The 25226-nt window shown below is 43.8% G+C and overlaps 4 non-coding genes across 4 annotated transcripts; all 4 read left to right on the forward strand.

Annotated features, from left to right (window-relative positions):
• Window positions 1–22321: 22321 nt before the first annotated feature.
• On the forward strand, window positions 22322–22393 carry TRNAG-UCC. Its single transcript has one exon. It is a non-coding gene; the product is annotated as a tRNA-Gly (tRNA).
• A 118-nt stretch (window positions 22394–22511) lies between these two features.
• TRNAG-UCC lies at window positions 22512–22583 on the forward strand. Its single transcript has one exon. It is a non-coding gene; the product is annotated as a tRNA-Gly (tRNA).
• Window positions 22584–22701: 118 nt separating this feature from the next.
• On the forward strand, window positions 22702–22773 carry TRNAG-UCC. Its single transcript has one exon. It is a non-coding gene; the product is annotated as a tRNA-Gly (tRNA).
• A 495-nt stretch (window positions 22774–23268) lies between these two features.
• On the forward strand, window positions 23269–23340 carry TRNAG-CCC. Its single transcript has one exon. It is a non-coding gene; the product is annotated as a tRNA-Gly (tRNA).
• The last annotated feature ends 1886 nt before the right edge of the window (window positions 23341–25226 follow it).

Raw genomic sequence — 25226 nt, forward strand, 5'->3', positions numbered from 1 at the left:
GAGAGGAAGTACCCCCCTACTCACCCGCGATCCCTAGCCCTGAATGCCAGCATTTCTAAATTACTGGTCTTTGAAATGCTGTCATTCCGTCTGGTGGAGACGGATAGTTTTAAAGGCCTTATGGCAGTGGCTGTCCAACAGTACGTCGTGCCCGGCCGCCACTACTTTTCCAGAAGAGCCATCCCTTCCCTGCACAACCATGTAGGGGACAAAATCAGGTGTGCATTGTGCAACGCCATCTGTCGCAAGGTGCACCTCACTACCTATACGTGGACCATTAAGCACTGTTAGGGACGTTATATCTCCATAACAGCACACTGGGTAAATGCAGTGGCGGTTGGGCCTGAGGCAGATAGCATTTTGGCGCATGTCCTTCCACCACCGAGGATTGCAGGGCACTTCAGTTTGCATCCTGTTGCTTTTTCCTCCTACTACGCTTCCTCATCCTCTACCGACTCCTCATTCGGTCAGCGTAACACCTTCACCACCAACTTCAGCACAGCCAGGGGTAAATGACAGCAGGCAGTTTTAAAAAACTTATCTCTTTGGGGGACAAACCCCACACTGCGCAGGAGCTGTGGACGGGCCTTGAACAACAGACAGATGAGTGGTTGGTGCTAGTAAGCCTTAAGCCCGCCCTGGTGGTGTGCAATAATGGGCGAAATCTCGTAGCAGCTCTGGGACTAGCCGGTTTGACGCACATCCCTTGCCTGGCACATGTTCTGAATTTGGTGGTTCAGAGATTCCTTAAAAATTACCCCGATATGTCAGAGCTGCTGCATAAAGTGCGGTCCATCTGTGCGCTCTTTCGGTGTTCTCACCCTGCTGCTGCTCGCCTGTCAGCACTGCAGCATAACTTTGGCCTTCCCGCTTACCGCCTCATATGCGACGTGCCCACAATGTGGAAATCCACCTTGCACATGCTGGCCAGACTGTGCGAGCGGCAGCAGCCAATAGTGGAGTTTCAGCTGCAGCACGCACTGGTGAGTCGCTCGGCGGAACAGCACCACTTCACCACTAATGAATGGGCCTCCATGCGAGACCCGTGTTCCTTGTTGCCCTGTTTCGAGTACTCCACCAACATGGCCAGTGCCTTTCTCAGCATAACTATCCCACTTCTATGCCTCCTTGAAAAAACGCTGATGGAAGAGGATGTGGTACAGGAGGAGGAGGAGGAGGAAGAGGGATCATTTCTTAGGGTTTCCAGCCAGTCATTTACAAGTGGCTCCGAGGGTGGGTTCCTGCACCCACAAACGCCAGGTACACAATTTTTCAGTCCAGTTCTGGTGGATGACAAGGTGGAGGATGATGAGATGGAGGAGGAGGAAACATGTTCACAGCAGGGTGGCACCCAGACCAGCTCATGGCCATCACTGGTGCATGGCTGGGGGGATACAGAGGACACAGACAATACACCTCCCACAGAGGACAGCTTTTTCGTTGACTCTGGGCAGCCTGGCACACATGAGCGATTACATGCTGCAGTGTCTCCGCAACGACCGCCGAGTTGCCCACAATCTAACTTGTGCTGATTACTGGGTGGTCACGCTGCTGGATCCCCGTTACAAGGACAACATACCGTCCTGAATTCCGTCACTGGCGCGTGATCGCAAGATGCGCGAGTACAAGCTCACGCTGGTAGACGCGCTGCTGGTTGCATTCCCACCTGACAGCGGGGGCACAGTGTAAGCACAAGGCGAAGGCAGAGGACTAGGAAGAGGTCGCCAACGCAGCTGGGGCACCACCAGCACCTCAGAAGGCAGGGTTAGCATGACCGAAATGTTGAAAAGCTTTGTGAGCACGCCACAACAACCAGCACCACCAGCTGATATGGAACGTCTTAGCAGGAGGCAGCATTTCACCAACAATGTGGAGCAGTATGTGTGCACACGCCTACACGTACTGAATGACGGGTCTTCCGCCTTCAACTTCTGGGTCTCCAAATTGGTCACATGGCCTGAGCTTGCCCTTTACGCCTTGGAGGTGCTGGCCTGCCCTGCAGCAGGTGTATTATCCGAACGTGTGTTTAGCCCAACAGAGGGCGTCATCACAGATAAGCGCAGCCAGCTGTCCACAGCCAATGTGGACAAGCTCACATTCATTAAAAAGAACCAGGCATGGATCCTACAGGACTTGTCTGTACCTTGTGCCGAATAGACATGTATACCGCCACTAAGCAGCCATTGTTTACTCCAGCACAATTCCTCATTCTTGTATTTTGGATATTTCACACTCTTTTGGAGTGTACCCTAATTAAAAAAAAAATAATTAAAACCAAAAACCTGTGTTGGCTGCCTCGTCCTCCTCCACCGCCGCTTCCACCTACACCGCTATGTCCACCGCCTCCTCAAACTCCTACTCCATATAGAACTCCACCTCATAAATCAATATTTGTTGTTTTATTTGTACGTATTTTACTTTATGCCATTTCACCACTTTGTCATTTACATTTTCGGGTAAAATTCAATTTCTTTTGGGTGTATAGTACCACTGCTATACCTAGTAGACAGGTAAAAAAAAAAAAAAAAAATTCATTTACATTTTCGGGTGAAATTCACCAATTTTTGGGTGTGATGTACCACTGCTATCCCTAGTAGACCGGTAAAAAATAAAAAATAAAATTGTCAATTTTATTTTCTGGTAAAATTCACCAATTTTTGGGTGTGTACCACTGCTCTACTGAGTAGACCGGTAAAAAAAAAAAAAATATTGGTTACATTTTCGGTTGTAATTCACCAATTTTTAGGTCTGATGTACCATTGCTATACCTAGTAGACCAGTAAAAAAAAATACAAAAATTGTCAGTTACATTTTCTGGTAAAATTCCACAATTTTTGGGTGTGACGTACCACTGCTATACCTAGTAGACAGGTTAACCCCTTAGGGACGCATGACTTACCGGTACGGCATGTTTCCTGAGTCCTTAAGGACCCATGACGTAACGGTACGTCATGAGTTTAAAATGAGATTGCAGCGCTGCGGGGGTTAATCCGAACAGGATGCCGGCTAAAATAATTCATCCGGCATCCTGTCACAACGCCGGGGGGGTCATGTGACCCCCCGTATCGGCGATCGCAGCAAACCGCAGGTCAATTCAGACCTGCGGTTTGCTGCGCTTTCTGACCCCGGGGATCAAACTTTAAAATGCCCCAATTAAAGTTTTATTCACCCCCCTGCACCCCTGAATGATTTAATGGCGGTGGGAGGTGCAGGGGAAGGTTGCGGCGGTGCGGGAGGCGGGCGGTGCGGCAGGCGGGATCGCGATCCCCCGCCCGCCTCCCCTTGAATAATCGCTGGTGGCCAGTGGTATACCAGGGTGTCAGCACATTGCTGACACCCTGGTATAAACGGCTGACATCTGTGATGCGATGTCAGCCGTTTAACTCTTTCCATACTGGAAAAAGTTAACAGTAAGTGGGTGCTCCCTCTCCCATCGGGGGGCTGCTGTGCCTTTGCAGACAGCCCCTGTCCTTACCCTTCCCCGTCTGCGAAGTTGTGGCCACAACTGAGCAGACGGGGAAGGTTCCCATGGCAACAGGACACCTTCTCAGGCATCCTGCTGTCCATGGTGCTGAACAGATCTGTGCTAAAGGCATAGATCTGTTCAGACAAAGTGTGAATGAAATACAGTGCAGTACACAATATAGTGTACTGTACTGTAATATACAGACATCAGACCCACTGGATCTTCAACAACCAAGTGGGTTTGGGTAAAAAAAAAAAAGTGAAAAAAATGTAAAAATCAAAAAACACATTTATCGCTGATTAAAAATGAAAAAAATAAAATTACCTACACATGTTTGGTATCGCCGCGTCAGTAACGACCTTATCTATAAAACGGTCTGTTACTTTCCCAGCATGGTGAACGCCATAAAAGTAAAAACAATAAACACTATGAAGAAATTAAAATTTTGCCCACCTTACTTCGCAAAAAAGGTAATAAAAGTGATCAAAAAAGTCGCATGTACGCCAAAATAGTACCAATCAAACCGTCATCTCATCCCGCAAAAATTATACCCTATCCAAGATAATCGCCCAAAAACTGAAAAAAAATATGGCTCTTAGACTATGGAAACACTAAAACATGATTTTTTTTGTTTCAAAAATGAAATCATTGTGTAAAACTTAAATAAATGTAAAAAATATATACATATTAGGTATCGCCGCGTCCGTATCGACCGGCTCTGTAAAAATATCACACGACCTAACACACGACCTAACCCCTCAGGTGACCACCGTAAAAAAATAAAAATAAAAACGGTGTAAAAAAAGCCATTTTTTGTCATCTTACGTCACAAAAAGTGTAATAGCAAGCGATCAAAAAGTCATATGCACCCCAAAATAGTGCCAATCAAACCGTCATCTCATCCCGCAAAATTAAGACCCTACTTAAGATAATCGCCCAAAAACTGAAAAAAACTATGGCTCTTAGACTATGGAGACACTAAAACATTTTTTTTGTTTTAAAAATGAAATCATTGTGTAAAACTTACATAAATAAAAAAAATTTTATACATATTAGGTATCGCCGCGTCCGTGACAACCTGCTCTATAAAATTACCACATGATCTAACCTGTCAGATGAATGTTGTAAATAACAAATAAAAAGTGCCAAAAAAGCTATTTATTGTTACCTTGCCGCACAAAAAGTGTAATATAGAGCAACCAAAAATCATATGTACCCTAAACTAGTACCAACAATACTGCCACCCTATCCCATAGTTTCTAAAATGGGGTTACTTTTTTGGAGTTTCTACTCTAGGGGTGCATCAAGGGGGCTTCAAATGGGACATGTAGTTAAAAAAAAAAGTCCAGCAAAATCTGCCTTCCAAAACCGTATGGCATTCTTTTCCTTCTGCACCCTGCCGTGTGCCTGTACAGCCGTTTACGACCACATATGGGGTGTTTCTGTAAACTACAGAATCAGGGCCATAAATAATGAGTTTTGTTTGACTGTTAACCCTTGCTTTGTAACTGGAAAAAAAACATTTAAATGGAAAATCTGTCAAAAAAGTGAAATTTTTAAATTGTATCTCTATTTTCCATTAAATCTTGTGCAACACCTAAAGGGTTAGCAAAGGTTGTAAAATAAGTTTTGAATACCTTGAGGGGTGTAGTTTCTTGGATGGGGTCACTTTTATGGAGTTTCTACTCTAGGGGTGCATCAGGGGGGCTTCAAATGGGACATGGTGTCAAAAAACCAGTCCAGCAAAATCTGGCTTCCAAAAACCAAACGGCGCACCTTTCCCTCTACGCCCTACTGTGTGGCCGTACAGTAGTTTACGGCCACATATTTGGTGTTTCTGTAAACGGAAGAGTCAGGGCAATAAAGATACAGTCTTGTTTGGCTGTTAACCCTTGCTTTGTTATTGGAAAAAATGGGTTAAAATTTAAAATTTGGCAAAAAAATCTCTTCATCCCCATTTGCCAATAACTCTTGTGCAACACCTAAAGGGTTAAAAAAGTTAGTAAAATCAGTTTTGAATACCTTAAGGGGTGTAGTTTATAGAATGGGGTCATTTTTGGGCGGTTTCTATTATGTAAGCCTTGTAAAGTGACTTCAGACCTGTAGTTGTCCCTGAAAATTGGGTTTTGCAAATTTCAGAAAAATTTCAAGATTTGCTTCTAAACTTCTAAGCCTTGTAACATCCCCAAAAAATAAAATATCATTCCCAAAATAATTCAAACATGAAGTAGACATATGGGGAATGTAAAGTCATCACAATTTTGGGGGGTATTACTATGTATTACAGAAATATAGAAACAGAAACTTTGAAATTTTATAATTTTTCTGAATTTTTGGTAAATTAGGTTTTTTTTATGCAAAAACAATTATAATTTTTTTACTTCATTTTACCAGTGTCATGAAGTACAATATGTGACGAAAAACAATCTCAGAATGGCCTGGATAAGTCAAAGTGTTTTAAAGTTATCAGCACTTAAAGTGACACTGGTCAGATTAGCAAAAAGTCCTTAAGGTGAAATAGGGCTGAGTCCTTAAGGGGTTAAAAAAAAATTGTCAGTTACATTTTCAGTTGAAATTCAACATTATTTGGGTGTGAAGTACTACTGCGATACCTAGTAGACCTGTAAAAAAAAAAATTAAATTTGTCAGTTACATTTTAGGGTCAAATTCACCAATTCTTGGGTGTAATATACCCCTCCTCTACATAGTTGACAGCTTAATAAATTTCAATAATTTTTATTTTACATTTTCGCTTGACTCTTTTGGCCCACATTTGGGCTTCTGTAATTTGTCCAACATTTGCGCATTAAAGCAGCGGTCCCCAACCGCTGGGCCGCGGCCCAGGACCGGGCCCTGGGATATATGTTGCCGGGCCGCAGAGGAGAGAGGAGCGCAGACGCCAGGCGCATGCGCGGCCGACGCGTTCATCTTGCCAACATTAGTGGAGACGGAGGGAGGGACGGAGAGAGGGAATCCCTCCTTCCCATGACGCGGCCGCTGCAGAGCCCAATACAATGAGCGGGCTCTGAGGCGCCGCACCACTGCCACCAATGAATATGTCTAATCAGGGGCGTCGCTAGGGCTTTTTATCTGGGACCAGGGCCCCGAATCAAACTACCACTGCCCCGAACATCGCAGCAACAAAGTCAGCAGCAGCCCCAGCATCTCCTCCTATACCCTGCCCGGCGACATTCGCAGCTACAGCCGCCACATCTGCAGAGGCATAAGGACAGGCTGTGACATCACACCGCGTGTCCAATCAGCTGGCGGTGATTGGACGGGACGCAGCAGTATGTCCTTCTGGTAGTTCTTACCTCATAACTATGAGTGCTGATGTCGAGCCGCCCGGGAGCTTCAGCAAGAGGCTGCTGGTGACCAGCGGGGCAGGCTTCATGTAAGTGAAAGGGCCCGCCACCAGTGCTAGTAACCCTCTGATGACAGCCTGTGGGTGCATTGGAGGGACAATACTAGGGACAGTTTGGAAAGTTACTATGGGCACTATAGGGAGATTACTGGGTGCATTGGAAGGAGATTACTAGGGGCAGTGGAGAAAGTTACTATGGGCACTATAGGGAGATTACCAGGTGCACATTACTGTGGGCACTATGGGGACATTACTGGGGGCAGTGAAGCGAAATTACTGTTGACACTATAGGGACATTACTGGGGGCATGAAGATTGCCAGGGGCAGTTGGGGGTTATTACTGTGGGCATTATAGAGACATTACTGGGAGCAGTGGGGGAATATTACTGGGGGCACTGTGGGGACATTATTATTACCAGAGACACAATGGGGGGCATTAATATTACTAGGGCACAATAGGTGGTATGATAACTCAGAACATTGTGGAAGCATTATTATTACTCGAGCACCACAGGGGTTATTTTTATTATCGGCGTCACTAAGGGTGCATTTAAAATACTGGGGCACCATGGAGTCATTATTATTACTGGGGGAACTATATGGGCATTATTATTACTGGGGAAAATAGCTGGCACTATACTGGGAAAATTATGAAGGGGGCACTCTTGGGGAGCGGTATCATTATGACTATGGAGGGACTAACCTGTATGGCAATATCATTTTTGTAGTATAGTATTTGGGGAGCACAGCAGGCACAGTACTGGGGGCATCAGCAGGATAATATTGTTGGGGCAGCAGGGTGGGAGGATGAAGATAATAGAAAAATGAGGAACCTAAGATGTCTGTTTGGTAAACTCTGAAGAGGCAAGATGCTGCTGAAAGAAGTTGTCATGGGCCAAGGGGAGAAGATGAGGAAAGAAAAATGCTACATCAGAGGAGACGTCACCTGTGAAGCACTGGATGTAATAGGTATGTGGTGCCGTATTAGGTATGTTTGATAGTGTCCATGCAGCAAGTAAAATATAATGTATTTTTAGTCCTAGGGTGTGTGTGTGGGGAGGCAGGGCAGATAGTTTAAGAATATGGCACATGTGCATTAGGGCTTGGGCCCCGGATCTTTTGAGACCCTAGCAACGCCCCTGTGTCTAATATTAAAGTAGGAGGCGGGACGGGGGAGGGTTTACCGCTGCACCGTCTCAGCTAGTGTGCTCGGCAAACGGCAGCAGCGGCAGCCTCCTCCTCCTCCTGACTTGTGTTCTCAGACCAGTCCCCAGCCATTAGTGATGTGGAAAGCACAGGTAACCACACACTGTCCCACAGATGGGGTCACCTATTATTAATCTGAGGTACATGGTGCTATTACATTAGTACCCCATGTACCTCAGATTAAAGGTATGTGGCCCCCAAGCACATCATCAAATAATGGGCAACATTGGGTTAACCATTAATATGAGGTACACATAATGAGGTTTCTTACTATTAATGTGAGGCACATGCAGGTCCAAATTGATAAAACAATGTGCCTCATATTAACAGCATGTACCTGATGCCATTAACCCTATGTTGTCCATTATGTTAAGCGGCATACTTGACGAGGTTGCTATTAATATGTGGCACATGGTTTCATAAATTTAGACTCCATGTGCCTCACATTAATAGCCAGTAACCTTATCATACTGTGGTACCCAACACCAGCCTACACATTAACCCCATGCTGCTCAATGTCCATTATGTCAGGAAGTACTCGCTGGTGTTACTATTAATAGGAGGCACAAGGCTTTTTCAATTTAGACTTCTATTTGCTTCACATTAATAGCAAGTGACCCCATCAAGTACCTCCTCACATAATGGGCAATTGATACTTTGCAAAAAGTAAAAATTAAAGAATACTCACACGTTAACCCCATGCAACATGAGGTTAACGTGTGAGTATTTTTTTTCTTCATGGTATCGAATTAGAGTTGCAATACTTTTTTTTGGAGTCACATTTAAATAATAAATGTAATCGTTATATAGTGTTATATATCTTAATATGCACCTTGTGTTTTGTCGTGCGCGTGAATCAGTCAGCGCCGACCAGCACCCCCATAAACCCCGCCCACCCCCTAATTGTCTTACATGAAACTGGTCCTTGGTGCAAAAAAGGTTGGGGACCACTGCATTAAAGGGGGTCTGTCACCTCCATTTGACCATATACAGCGCTTACATGGCTCTGTAGCACACCTATACAGGATTGTAACGGTACCTTTGTTCTTTTCTTTAGACTTGCACCAGCAGGAAAAATGAAGTTTAATTTATATGCAAATGAGCAGTCACAAGTTACCATGGGTGGAGTTCAGTGTGTAAGTGCCCAGGCTGCTCTGCCTTCTTTTCACTTTACTCCTCCCCAGCCTTATCCTTTGCCCGCCTCTTAAGTCCGCACCTATCAATGAGGCAAGAGACTTGGAGGGCGGGCAAAGGCAAAGGCTGGGGAGGAGTAAAGTGAAAAGAAGGCAGAGCAGCCTGGGCACTTACACACTGAAAGCCGCCCCTGGGAACTTGTGAGTGCTCATTTGCATATGAATTAAACTTCATTTTTCCTGCTGGTGCAAGTCTAAAGAAAAGAACAAAGGTACCGTTACAATCCTGTATAGGTGTCCTACAGAGCCATGTAAGCACTGTATATGGCCATATGGAGGTGACAGACTCCCTTTAATAGCTTTTCCCACATTTCCGTTCGATCCCTTAAAGGGGTTGTCCCACTTCATTAAATAGGTTTTATCTAATTTATTTACCCCCACAGAACATATCTTCCTATCCATGTAATAATCCAAAAGCTACCTTTCTTTCAAAAAATCATGTTATGCGATGCCTTTGTTGATTTCTGTATCCCATGGATACGGCCTCTTTCGTCCGCCGCATCGCTGTGCCGCGCCTGCGCACAACAGCTCTACAAATTATCGGGCCGCCTCTCCATTCCTATGAGTACGCGCATGTTCGCGCATGCGCAGTTTATCCTGTGTGTCGGAGATAGCGCTGCGCATGCGCGAACATGCGAACATCCGAACAGTTCGGGCGAGTCTGCGGAGCGAGAGGACGGACGTCGGAGGATCTGGATAATATTTCATAAAAGGTAAGTATAAGATCTAGTGGCCCACTCACCACCGATTATTGAGTATTGGGCAACAAAGGGGGTTCATTTAAATTCAAAGGGGGCATTTTTATGGACACTGGGGGCAACTTTAAAATTTTTTGCGACACTAGTGGGCAACTATATGATTTTTAGGGACACAGGGGGCAACTATATGAATTCTAGGGACACAGGGGGCAAATATATGAATTTTAGTGACACTGGGGGCAACTATATGAATTTTAGTGACATTGGGGGCAACTATATGAATTTTGAGGACACTGGGGGCAACAATATAGGAATTTTAGTGACACTGGGGGCAACTATCTGAATTTTAGGGACACAGGGGGCAACTATATGAATTGTAGCGACACTGGGGGCAGATATATGAATTTTAGTGACATTGGGGGCAACTATATGAATTTTCGGGACACTGGGGGCAACAATATAGGAATTTTAGTGACACTGGGGGCAACAATATAGGAATTTTAGGGACACAGGGGGCAACTATATGAATTGTAGGGACACTGGGGGCAGATATATGAATTTTAGTGACACTGGGGGCAACTATATGAATTTTAGTGACATTGGGGGCAACTATAAGAATTTTTGTGACACTGGTGGCAACTATATGAATTTTAGTGACACTGGGGGCAACTATATGAATTTTACTGACATTGGGGGCAACTATATGAATTTTAGGGACACTGGGGGCAACAATATAGGAATTTTAGTGACACTGGGGGCAACTATTTGAATTTTAGGGACACAGGGGGCAACTTTATGAATTTTAGGGACACAGGGGGCAACTATATGAATTTTAGGGACACTGGGGGCAAATATATAAATTTTAGTGACACTGGGGGCAACTATATGAATTTTAGTGACATTGGGGGGCAACTATATGAATTTTAGGGACACTGGGGGCAAATATATGTATTTTATGGACACTTGGGGCAACTATATGTATTTTATGGAGGCTGGGGGCAAATATATGCATTTTATGGACACTGGGGGCAACTATATGTATTTTATGGACACTGGGGGCAACTATATGTATTTCTATGGACACTGGGGGCAACCATATGAATTTTAGGGACACTGGGGGGAAATATATGTATTTTATGGAGACTGGGGGCAACTATATTATATGTATGGACACTGGGGGCAACTATATTATATGTATGGACACTGGGGGCAACTATATTATATGTATGGACACTGGGGGCAACTATATTATATGTATGGACACTGGGGGCAACTATATTATATGTATGGACACTGGGGGCAACTATTTTATATGTATGGACACTGGGGGCAACTATATTATATGTATGGACACTGGGGGCAACTATATTATATGTATGGACACTGGGGGCAACTATATTATATGTATTGACACTGGGGGCAACTATATTATATGTATGGACACTGGGGGGCAACTATATTATATGTATTGACACTGGGGGCAACTATATTATATGTATGGACACTGGGGGCAACTATATTATATGTATGGACACTGGGGGCAACTATATTATATGTATGGACACTGGGGGGCAACTATATTATATGTATTGACACTGGGGGCAACTATATTATATGTATGGACACTGGGGGCAACTATATGAATTTTATGGAAACTGGGGGCAAGTTTATGAATTGTATGGAAAACCATAAAATGTAGCAGAGCTAATCGTGTTGCAAACATCCACAGGGATAGCAGGGGAGTGGATTAGCAAGGTATGACAGAGAAAAGTGGAAATCTAGATGACACGGGGGGAGGGGGGAATACACTGATATATAGAAAAGTTGGATATGAATGTTATTACTCACTTTAGTACAGCTATAATGGTAAGAATACATCCGTGCTGTTCAGTGGTTGTTTTAGGGGAGTAAAAAATCCTATTTATACAAGGTGTCATGCATTTGTGCTGTAGTAAATTACAGTTTTTGATGCACAGATATAGTGTTGAATATATTTGGAAAGTTTTATGTGTGGATAGTATTCAGGACATCAAAATGCAACTCTCTAAGATCATTTAGCATTGCTTGCTGAGTGATAGCAATCCACACCAGGAGAGATAAGCTTCACAGACACTGCCGGGAGCCAGTGAGCCTGATGAGTCATAGTCTTCACATGAACGAGCACGCAGGACTCAGCTCTCAGTGTGATGTCATAAGGAGGCGTGGCCGGCCTTCACTCTAGCTGCCTAAGCCCGCCCAGCCTTATCTGCAGAAAAGCAGGAAGTTACCAGCAGAGTGACTGCAGCTCAGGCTGATTTAGCAAAGTGGGAAAACCCCTTTAAATTTGGTCTCTTTTTCTCCCTCTCCCTCTCGCGTGGAACCCTGATTCGCCGAAAACCGTGATCAACATGGTAGGCTCAAAAAAGAACATTGAAAGTTGATAAAGAAGATATCCAAATGGATGGTGGATGTCACTGGGGCACCTCTACATAGGTGACAGGAACATCAATTTAAAAAAATCATCAATTACATTGTCAGGTGACATTTTTCAAATTTTGCCGGATAGAAACCCCTGCTCTGCATAGTTGACAGGGAATAAATTTTAAGAAATTCTTCATTAATTGATGCACAACACATCCTTTCATTCAATGCTTAAACTTTAAAAAGTTGTCCACTTTTACGCTTTCATACTTTGTCACCAAGGTAGGCGCATAAAAGAACATCGAAAGTTGATAAAGCAGATATCAAATTGGATCGTGAACATCACGGAGAAGTGCGACATGGTGGGGCAGTAAGTGTGCACACGCCTACATGAACTGACTGACAAGGGTCGGCCCCTGCAACTTCTGGGTCTCCAAATTGGGCACATGGCCTGAGCTTGCCCTTTACGCCTTGGAGGTGCTGGCCTGCCCTGCAGCCAGTGTATTGTCTGAGGGGGTTATCACAGGTTATATTTCCCAATGTTTTGGGGTGTACCCAAATGTAAAAAAATATAAATAAATTTAAAACCAAAAAGCAGTGTAGGCTACCTCCTCCTCCTCCACCGCCGCTTCCACCTACACCGCCACATCCACCGCCTCCTCAACCTCCTACTCCATATGGACCTCGTCCTCCTAGATCAAGATTATTATTTTTTATTTTTACGTATTTTATGTTATTTAAAGTCATTTCCCTATCCACATTTGTTTGCAGAGCACTTGCCATGCTCTTAACCACATTTTGATGCCATTTGCAGCCCTTACCATTACATTTTTACAGCCATTTTAGTGCTTAAAAGTTTGTGTCCCTATTAACTTCAATGGGGTTCTGGGTCAAGTTCGGGTCCCGAACTCGAACTTTTTTCTCAAGTTTGGCCGAACCCGTTGAACCCGAACATCCAGGTGTCCGCTCAACTCTTCTTATAATACAAAGTTAAAACTAAATTTGACAGTGCCGAATCTGAGTACATCAATACACAATCTGCCAATATAACAGATATAAAAAATGGTATTGCATTGAGCAGACAATAAAATACAGAACTACTACATAGTCTGCGCTCTTTTGGGGGAGTTCACAAGCTCCCGGTTCAATCCATATTACATTTGACTCAGATCTCCCACTGTCTATCCAAACTTGTCACCCATCTCCCGTCCCCCTTATGATGATCATCTCGGTGGGCATCGCTGGTAGTCGCACCATTCCCTCTCCCCCTCTCACCCCGCCCCAGGGCGATGATGGCACTCATTCAGGACATGTTGCATTTTCCTCATATCTCTCAATCCTTGCCAAAAGGCTTTTCCATTCCCTGATGTCCACTCTCTTGCAATAATAACTTTCGCCACCATTAGGCCTCTTATCCAGACCCTTTTTTTCTCTTTTTCCCTAATTGATGATGGAAAGCAGCCTAAAAAGGCCATTTAAGGTTTATATGGGAGGGATATTAAGGACTCTGCACTTAGAAAGCCGAAGACCTCTAACCAGTAAGATTGCATACTTGAAAAGGTCCATATCATATGAATGTAGTATGAATGTAGTTCGCAGACTCTTCACTACATCTCCAGCATTTTGATTCTCGTTCTTTATAGTTCTTACTCAGCAATATTGGAGTCAAGTATATTCTGTGAATAATGTTAAAATAAATAATCCTAAAATTACTAGAGATCGTTGTCTTTTTTATATTTTTACATATATTCCCCCATTCTATTGTGTTTAATCCTATATCCTTTGCCCATTTTTCCTCGCTGTTAAACTTTAGTGTTTTCCCCATTCCCTTCCTTATTATCCTATACACTCGAGAGATGGTCACCCTTGTTGTCATGTGTTGGTGACAAAAATCTATAAATTCATGTGTTGTTGTGATTAAGTATTCCCTATTTTGTGTAGCTTCAAATCGTGTTTTAGTTGGTGATACCGCTATTGACTCATTAAATCTATATTTATACCAGGACATAATTCTTTTAGTGCTCTTATTGTCCCGTTCTTTACTAACTGTGATACATAGATAATACCATAATTTTCCCAATATTTATAATCAGTGATTAATTGGAATTCTACAATGTTACTTTTACACCACAAAGGTGAAAAATATGAGGTATTCAAAATTTCAATATTTTTTTTATCTTTCCCCAAGACAAATCCACCATTCGACATATTGGAAATTTTTTCCCTTTTTTTTAAATATAAATCCCGTCTCCAATATGTTGAATATACTATATTTTGGACCGCTGAAGCCTCGTTCCAGGTGTTCTTTTATATTATTCCCCCCTTACTTTATCCACAGAACTTGGGAGGCTAAGTAGTATCCCTGAAAAAAAATGGACTGATATTCCTCCATCCTCTTTTGCTAGCCAGAGATATTTTTGTTTGAGTTTTACACTTTTTCTTCCCCAGATGAAGTCATTCAGCAGTCGTTCCAAGTGATTGAAGAACCAGTCCTCTATCCAAACTGGACAGGCCGCCAAAATATACTAAATTTGGGGAAGCAAAACAATTTTTTTTGTGCAATTCTGTCCGTCTGACAAATTGATAACTTCTGCCATACGCTAATTTTACTTTTGCATCTAGTCAGCAGGGGAGTGACGTTCAATCTCACAAAGTCTAATATATTTGCACTCAATTTTATACCCAGGTATTCCATAGATTCTGCAGTTTTTAATACCCTAATTCCTAGGGGGTTCAGTAGGTTTCCCGGGTCAAGTGGAAACAGTACTGACTTTGCCCAGTTGACTTTATATCCCGAAATATCACTAAACCTTTTTATTAATTCCATAAGATGAGGCAGATGCAATATTGGGTTCTCCAAGAAGATCAGAAGGTCCTCTGCATACATAATTATCTTGTCAGAGATCCCCTTCATACCAAAACTAGAGATCCCCTCATCCAATCTAATTTTAGCTGTCAATGGTTCTATAAATAAAGCAAACAATAGGGGAGAGAGGGGACATCCCTGTCTTGTTATTCTATGCAGCTCTATTTGCTTAGACCATACTCTATTAATATTGATTTTAGCTTTGGGGTGATTGCATAGGATCTGGAACCAATTTATAAAGTATTTACCCATATTCATCCTATATATTACTTTCCAGAAATATTCCCACTCCAACCTGTCAAACGCCTTTTCAGCGTCTAATGACAGGATGGAGCGGGAGCACCCCCCTGCTTAACCACCTCCCGACCGCTGTACGCACCGATGCGTCCGGGAGGTGGTTGATTAGTTCCTCCTGGACGCATCGGCGCGTCCTCTCGCGAGACGCGAGATTACGTCACAGCCGGCCCGCGCATGCGCATCGCGGGCCGGCATTTCACTGCAGAGTATTTCGTCAGCAGCCTGCCGGCCACGATCATTGGCTGGCAGGCTGCTGATTTTCAAAAAAACCAATCAGCAGCCATTTAACCCCACATATTAGTAAATATGATGGGGTTATATGGCTGCTGTGCTCCTCTGCTCCTTCTTTTGGTCGGTTGGTTCCAGCAGAGGAGCAGAGGAGCACATCATTACTGTGAGTACCCACCACACCACATTTAGCCCCCAGATCACCCCAATTAACCCTTTGATCACCCCTTTTATCCCCCCCTGTCAATCACTAGTGAAAGGAAAAAAGTGATCAGTGCAAACTGTCACTTTTTTTTTTCACTGTTATTGACCGTTAGGTTTCAGTATAGTTTAGGTCCCTTGGTTAGGTAGTTAGCGATCAGTTAGCGCCCAGCCCACCGCACCGCAGTCCGTTATTCGATGATTAGCGTATCGCTAATCAGCATTTGTACTTTTATAGTATCTGGAAGTGATCAAAACTGATCACGGTCAGATCTATAATTGTACTAGTGTCACTTTAGTTCGCCCTCCACCCAAAACGCAGTGTTTGCCCGATCAGGCCTGATCGGTCGCCCACACGTGCGTACACCCACGCCCGCCCCACCGCAGTGACAAAAAAAAATTATTTTTTTTGATCACTGCACATTCACTTTGCACGCACTGCGGCGATAAAAAAATCATTTTTGATATTTTTTATCAACCGCAGCGGCCTCCGGTACTTCGCTAGCCTCCCATTTGTAAGACAGGCTTGCTTTTTTTTTCTTGGGTAGTCTCAGGGAATACCCCTAAATTTAGTTGCCCACATGTCTAACAGGGGGTATTCCTCTGAAGAGGCCTACAGGCTTCTGACCCAGTCGGATGAGGAGTGGGAACCCTCATCTGATGAATCCAGCGGGTCAGAATACGAACCTGTAGAAAGCAGTGGCTCTCTGACCCAAAGTTCGGACGAGGAGGCTGAGGTCCCTGATACCACCAGGCGTACCCGGCCCCGTGTCGCTAGACCACAGGTTGCGCAGGATCCGCTTCAAGAGCAGCAGAGTGGGGCTGGTGCTGTCGGATTACGTGGTGAGGCATACACCAGCAGCCCAGCCCTTCCTGGACCTAGTACCAGCACTGCCGTACAACCTGGTGAAGTAGCGAGCACCAGAAGGGCAGTTGAAGCTGGTACGGTGGCACGTGCAGTAGTGACCCCGTCGCAGCCACCGCAAAGACGTGCCCGTAGAGCCCCTAGAATCCCAGAGGTGCTGGCAAACCCTGATTGGCAGTCCCCAACTTCAGCCGCACCCGTAGTTTTCCCTTTCACCGCCCAGTCTGGAGTTCGGGTTGAGACAGCTCAGATCGATTCGGCCCTGGGATTTTTTGAGCTGTTCTTGACTGCGGAGCTTTTAGACTTAGTCGTGGCAGAGACAAACAGGTATGCCACACAATTTATCACCGCTAACCCGGAAAGCTTTTATGCCCAGCCTTTCCGGTGGAAACCAGTCCAAGTTTCCGAATTTAAAACTTTTCTGGGCCTCCTCCTCAACATGGGCCTGACAAAAAAGCATGAATTGAGGTCATATTGGTCCACGAACCCGATTCATCACATGCCCATGTTCTCTGCTGCTATGTCCAGGACACGATTTGAGGTCATCCTGCGTTTCCTGCACTTTAGCGACAACACCGCCTCCCGTCCCAGGGGCCACCCTGCTTTTGACCGGCTCCACAAAATTCGGCCCCTCATAGACCATTTCAACCAGAAATTTGCAGATTTGTATACCCCTGAGCAAAACATCTGCATAGACGAGTCCCTGATACATTTTACCGGGCGCCTTGGCTTCAAACAATACATCCCAAGCAAGCGCGCCCGATATGGGGTCAAATTGTATAAGCTCTGTGAAAGGGCCACAGGCTATACCCACAAATTTCGGGTCTATGAGGGAAAAGATCAGACCCTGGAGCCGGTCGGTTGCCCTGACTACCTGGGGAGCAGTGGGAAGACAGTTTGGGACTTGGTGTCACCCTTATTCGGCAAGGGGTACCATCTTTATGTGGACAATTTCTACACAAGTGTGGCCCTCTTTAGGCATTTGTTTCTAGAACGGATTGGCGCCTGTGGTACCGCGCGAACTAGTCGCGCGGGCTTCCCCCAACGGCTCGTTAGCACCCGTCTTGCAAGGGGGCAGAGGGCCGCACTGTGTAACGAAGAACTGCTTGCGGTGAAATGGAGAGACAAGCGTGACGTTTACATGCTCTCCTCCATTCACGCAGACACGACAATACTAATTGAGCGAGCAACCCGTGTCATTGAAAAGCCCCTCTCAGTCCACGACTATAACCTCCACATGGGAGGGGTCGACTTCAATGACCAGATGTTGGCTCCGTATTTAGTTTCCCGACGCACCAGACGCTGGTATAAGAAGGTGTCTGTATATTTAATTCAATTGGCTCTGTACAATAGTTTTGTTCTCTACAGTAAGGCTGGGAGAACTGGATCCTTCCTCAAATTTCAGGAAGAGATCATCGCGAACCTCCTGTATCCAGGAGGTTCCGTGGCCCCATCCACCAGTGTAGTTAGCCGTCTACACGAGCGACACTTCCCCAGTGTCGTTGCTGGTACCTCAAACCGACCGCCACCCCGAAAAAAATGTCGTGTCTGTAGCAGGAGTGGAATAAGGCGTGACACCCGCTATTTCTGTCCTGACTGTCCCGACCACCCTGCCCTATGCTTAGGGGAGTGTTTCCGAAAGTACCACACACAGGTACACCTAGCATAGGGATCACATCTCACCAGGATAGGCACACAGGGCTATTAGGGCCCATTCACTCACAGCTGCTGCAAACGTCTCCTTTCACATGGGACAAAGTGCATAACGCACTTCGCCACATCTTTGGGCGATTTGCGCTTTGCACATTGACCCATGGGGAAGGAGAGGTTTGTTCTATAAAAGTAAAAAAACAAAAAAAAAAAAACAGGTAAGCAAACAGGTTAATGTTTAGTTCCAAAAGTTAAAGTTACACGTTCTGTTCCAAAGTTAATACAATTATTGCGTTGTGGCCTGGTTTTTTCTTTTTTTTTTTTGTCTTTTTACCTTCCAGGTGGACCAACCGATCTACTAGCTGCAGCACCGATGTGCATTCTGACAGAAGCATTGCGCTGCTGTCAGATTACACGCAAGTCGGTGTATGCGGCGCTGCAAGACGGGATTTTCTCCTCTGCAGTGACAGATATGTTTGCCGAGGCATACGAGCTGAGGAGGAGGCGGCGTTCCTATGCTTTGGCAAGCACTTTGTATATATATATATATATATAAAAAAAAAAATCCCGGCAATGATTTATTCATCCACATCGATTGATGCGAATGGAGAAATCTGGTTTGCCAGGGCATACGAGCTAAGTGGGTATGGATGTAGGGCGGAGCTCCTATGTCCTGGCAGACGCCTTTCCCCTCCATTTTTTTTTTTTGGGCAGAGATTTTTTCATCCACATTGATCGATGCGAATGAAGAAATCTGTGCCGTTCATTTTTTTCTTTCAGCCCAGAGGCTGAACGGAAAAAAAAATCTCATTACCTGTATGCTCAATATAAGGAGAATAGCAGAAACTCCTAATGCTGGCCATACATGTAATGATTGCGGAAACCCTCAAATGCCAGGGCAGTACAAACACCCCACAACTGACCCCATTTTGGAAAGAAGACACCCCAAGGTATTTGCTGAGGGGCATATTGAGTCCATGAAAGATTGAAATTTTTGTCCTAAGTTAGCGGAAAGTGAGACTTTGTGAGAAAAAAAAAAAAAAATCAATTTCCGCTAACTTATGCGAAAAAAAAAATGTCATTTTACATATACCCATGCTGGGTGAGAAAAATATCTTGGTCAAATGCCAACTTTGTATAAAAAAAATGGGAAAAGTTGTCGTTTGCCAAGATATTTATCTCACCCAGCATGGGTATATGTAAAATGACACCCCAAAACACATTCCCCAACTTCTCCTGAGTACGGCGATACCAGATGTGTGACACTTTTTTGATGCCAAGGTGGGCAAAGGGGCGCATATTCCAAAGTGCACCTTTCGGATTTCACCGGTCATTTTTTACAGATTTTGATTGCAAAGTACTTCTCACACATATGGGCCCCTAAATTGCCAGGGCAGTATAACTACGCCACAAGTGACCCCATTTTAGAAAGAAGACACCCCAAGGTATTCCGTGAGGGGCATGGCGAGTTCCTAGAATTTTTTATTTTTTGTCGCAAGTTAGTGGAATATGAGACTTTGTAAGGAAAAAAGAGAAAAAAAAAATCATCATTTTCCGCTAACTTGTGACAAAAAATAAAAAATTCTAGGAACTCGCAGTGCCCCTCACGGAATACCTTAGGGTGTCTTCTTTCCAAAATGGGGTCACTTGTAGCGTAGTTATACTGCCCTGGCAATTTAGGGGCCCAAATGTGTGAGAAGTACCTTGCAATCAAAATGTGTAAAAAATGCCCTGCAAAATCCGAAAGGTGCACTTTGGAATATGTGCCCCTTTGCCCACCTTGGCAGCAAAAAAGTGTGACACATCTGGTATCGCCGTACTCAGGAGAAGTTGGGGAATGTGTTTTGGGGTGTCATTTTACATATACCCATGCTGGGTGAGAAATATATCTTGGTCAAATGCCAACTTTGTATAAAAAAATGGGAAAAGTTGTCTTTTGCCAAGATATTTCTCTCACCCAGCATGGGTATATGTAAAATGACACCACAAAACACATTCCCCAACTTCTCCTGAGTACGGCGATACCACATGTGTGACACTTTTTTGCTGCCAAGGTGGGCAAAGGGGCGCATATTCCAAAGTGCACCTTTCGGATTTCACCGGTCATTTCTTACACATTTTGATTGCAAAGTTCTTCTCACACATTTGGGCCCCTAAATTGCCAGGGCAGTATAACTACGCCACAAGTGACCCCATTTTGGAAAGAAGACAGCCCAAGGTATTCTGTGAGGGGCATGGTGAGTTCCTAGAATTTTTTATTTTTTGTCGCAAGTTAGTGGAATATGAGACTTTGTAAGAAAAAATAGAAAAATAAAAATCATCATCATTTTCCGCTAACTTGTGACAAAAAATAAAAAGTTCTATGAACTCACTATGCCCATCAGCGAATACCTTAGGGTGTCTACTTTCCGAAATGGGGTCATTTGTGGGGTAGTTATACTGTTTGGGCATTGTAGAACCTCAGGAAACATGACAGGTGCTCAGAAAATCAGAGCCGTTTCAAAAAGCGGAAATTCACATTTTTGTACCATAGTTTGTAAATGCTATAACTTTTACCCAAACCATTTTTTTTTTGCCCAAACATTTTTTTTTTATCAAAGACATGTAGAACTATAAATTTAGCGAAAAATTTATATATGGATGTCGTTTTTTTTGCAAAATTTCACAGCTGAAAGTGAAAAATGTCATTTTTTTGCAAAAAAATCTTTACATTTTGATTAATAACAAAAAAAGAAAAAATGTCAGCAGCAATAAAATACCACCAAATGAAAGCTCCATTAGTGAGAAGAAAAGGAGGTAAAATTCATTTGGGTGGTAAGTTGCATGACCGAGCGATAAACGGTGAAAGGAGTGTAGTGCCGAAGTGTAAAAAGTGGCCTGGTCATAAAGGGGGTTTCACCTAGCGGGGCTGAAGTGGTTAACCTGCATATTCAAAAAAGCTCTAAGTATACTAGATTGCACCAATCTCTTGGGTATAAATCCGGTCTGATCTGTATGGATTAGCATATCAATAACTCCCTGTTAGCGAATATTTTTGTGCAGATTTTATAATCTGTATTTAAGAGAGAGATCGGGCGATACGCACCGATCTCTCTCTCATCCTTACCCTTTTTTAGAATGAGTGAAATCACTGCCTCAGAAAGAGATGCAGGGAGCTCACCTGTCTCATAGGCACTATTTAAAACCTGTAGTAACATTGGCAGGATTATATCCCCATATTGGCGAACGGGAGCCCGTCAGTCCATGGAGAATAGTTTCCCTTAATGATCCTGAAAGCCTCGAACAATTTTTTTAATTCTAACGGTCGACGTCTCCATCCTGCTGGTTTTTATTGTTTGTATATAACATATTATAGTACTTAACAAACTCCCGCTCAATCTCCTCCAGGCATGTGGTAATCTTTCCATTTCCCATTTTAATATTTTTTATTCTATTGATGTTTCTTTGCCATCCGTTTATTAAAGACTTAAAAAACAAAATGTAGTGTGTAAAAGCAAAAGAAGTTCAGCTGAGTTGTGGGCCTTTGTGGTATAATGGTGAATAGCTGTCCTCCAAGAAATGTCTGAACTAGAAAAACTAACGTGTCAAAGCAAACGTAGAGCTGAGTTGTGGAAGTTGGAAGTATAATGGTGAGCATAGACAGCTTCCTGGGGTTTTAAGGCTTAGAAAAGCTAGTTTGTCAAAAGAAGCGAAGTAGAACAGTGTTTTGGTCATTGTTGTTGTAGTGGTGAGCATACCTGCTTCCCAAGCAGTGGATCCAGGTGTGATTCCTTGCTAAGGCATAGCTCCTTGCCTTTGGTGGATTTCTAAGCTTTGTCCTAATCTTATTAAAACCTAGATAAACTAGAAAGACAAAAAATAGAATGTAAAGCTTTCCACAAGTGTGAGCGTTGGTGGTATAGTGTTGAGCATAGCTGCCTTCCAAGCAGTTGACCCGGGTTCGATTCCCGGCTGACGCAGTGCTTTGTCTTTTTTATAGCGTGTTATCATCTTCTAAAATCCCCAAACTCTTCATCCCTTTAACTAAGCCTTTGAAAAATTAGCATGCAGAAGCAAATGCTAAGCCAACTTGTGCAGGTGTTGGTGGTATAGTGGTGAGCATAGCTGCCTTCCAAGCAGTTGACCCGGGTTCGATTCCCGGCCAACGCAGTGCTTTCACTGTTTTATAGCGTGTTATCATCTTCTAAAATCCCCATCCTCTTCTTCCCTTTACCTAACACTTTGAAAAACTAGCATGCAGAAGCAAATAGTGCGCCAACTTGTGTGGGCGTTGATGGTATAGTGGTGAGCATAGCTGCCTTCCAAGCAGTTGACCCGGGTTCGATTCCCGGCCAATGCAGTGCTGTCACTGTTTTATAGGGTGTTATCATCTTCTAAAATCCCCATCCTCTTTATCCGTTTACCTAACACTATGAAAAACTAGCATGCAGAAGCAAACGCTGAGCCGACTTGTGAGTGTTACTTGTGCATAGCTGTTATCCAAGCATTTCAAGGCGAAAATATACTACAGCGTCAAAGGAAAACAAGTTGGGGCGAGTTATGGGGCTGGTGATATTACTTCCTTCCACAGATTTTAAAACTTAGAAAAACTAGAATGCAAAAGAAAAATAATTATAGCTTAGTTTTGGGGCATTGGTGGCATAGTGGAGCACAAAGTTTTCTTTTAAACAATGAAGCAGTGTCCGATGCCCATTCAGCGCACCTCTTTTCTCTGTTTTGGGGATTTGAAAGCTTTTTGTCATTTTTCTCCACAAACCTTCCTACTCCTTAAATGTTTATTCTGGACTTAGAAAATGAAGTCTGTCAAAGTCAAAGAAATAGAAGGTCGCTGTGGGCGTTGGTGGTATAGTGGTGAGCATAGCTGCTTCCCAAGCAGTTGACCCGGGTTCGATTCCCAGCCAACGCATAGGTTTTCTTAATTTGTGTGTTGCTAAGCGTCATCCTTGTGTGTTCAGTTCAAAGGTACCCATGCCCCAGAGCTCATTGACCTTTGTCACTCCAGCTGCTATAAAGCTACAACTCCAGCCATGCTCGGCTCTTTTTGTAAATCCCATACAAGTGAAATGAGAATTTTGTGAGTTGTAGTTCTAGAAACAGGGTCGGAGGTTGATGATCCCTAATGGAGAATTTCTTAAGTTGTCATATCAGAACAACTGCCAGAGGTTAATGGTTTCTGAGTACACGTTAGGCTAAAATTGATCAGAATGGAGGATTCAACCAAAAAGTTTGATAGTCGGAAGAAACCGATGTGTATGACCACCTTAAGACTTTGAAAAAATATTTCATAGAAAAACTAGCTGAGTTGTGTATGTTGGAGGTATAGTGGTGAGCCAATCGGTCTTTCAAGCACTGGAGCCGAGTTTGACTTCCGGCCAACGCAGTGCTTTCACTGTTTTATAGTGTTTTATCATCTTCTAAAATCCCCATCCTCTTCCTCCCTTTACCTAACACTTTGAAAAACTAGCATGCAGAAGCAAACGCTGAGCCGACTTGTGAGTGTTACTTGTGCATAGCTGTTATCCAAGCATTTCTTTTTTTTTAACAAGTCTCTTTTTATTGAAAAGGTATGTCAGGTTACAAGTAATATAAGACAATATATTGATGACATTATGATGTCCAACACACAATTTTCCCAATAACGATAGCTCATATAATGAAGTAATGAGAATCGCATAAGGGGGGAGGAGGGGGGTGGATAAGGAGGGGGGGGGAGATAGGAGGGATGGGGGGGGGGGAAACAAGGGAAATAGTACAAGTTTTCATTGCAAAATACAATTATAAAACTCAGGTACAAGGTTAATGCACATCAGCTGAGATTATTACTTGTAAAAACAAATACAAATAAATAAGTTATGACGAGTTCGGGTACAAATTATAATGAATTTAGAAAAAAGACATAAAAAACGTACTTGTACATGGATATAGCCCGTCTGTAATACATTACAAGCTGTCCCTTAACACATTGCACATATTAGAGAAGATAGCCTATTTAGTTTTAATACTTTGATACCAAGTTAGAGTTGGTAAGTCATATGTCAGAGGTCTCTTAGTTGCTTGGGGAATCTCGGAACAGTTTCCATGGATTCCACAATTTATGGAACTTGGCATGCGATCTGGATGCCCAACTAGCTAGTTCCTCCATCAGGAAAATTTGGTCAATTTTTTCATACTAGCTTTTTAGTGACGGAGGGGAGGTATTAAGCCAATTCACTGGAATTAGCAACCTTGCTGCTTGGACTAAAAGGGTAGGTAAATCGGATATCGAAGGCTTCCATGTTTTGGCTGGTAACTAGGGATGAGCGAACTCGAACTGTATAGTTCGGGTTCGTACCGAATTTTGGGGTGTCCGTGACACGGACCCGAACCCGGACATTTTCGTAAAAGTCCGGGTTCGGGTTCGGTGTTCGTCGCTTTCTTCGCGCTTTTGTGACGCTTTCTTGGCGCTTTTTGAAAGGCTGCAAAGCAGCCAATCAACAAGCGTCATACTACTTGCCCCAAGAGGCCATCACAGCCATGCCTACTATTGGCATGGCTGTGATTGGCCAGAGCACCATGTGACCCAGCCTCTATTTAAGCTGGAGTCACATAGCGCCGCCCGTCACTCTGCTCTGATTAGCGTAGGGAGAGGTTGCGGCTGCGACAGTAGGGCGAGATTAGGCAGATTAACTCCTCCAAAGGACTTGATTAACTGATCGATCTGCAGCTGTGGATCATTGAGCTGCTGATCCTCAATTGCTCACTGTTTTTAGGCTGCCCAGACCGTTTGTCAGTCACATTTTTCTGGGGTGATCG

Source organism: Bufo gargarizans, unplaced genomic scaffold, assembly GCF_014858855.1.
Source record: "Bufo gargarizans isolate SCDJY-AF-19 unplaced genomic scaffold, ASM1485885v1 fragScaff_scaffold_377_pilon, whole genome shotgun sequence".
Taxonomy (NCBI): domain Eukaryota; kingdom Metazoa; phylum Chordata; class Amphibia; order Anura; family Bufonidae; genus Bufo; species Bufo gargarizans.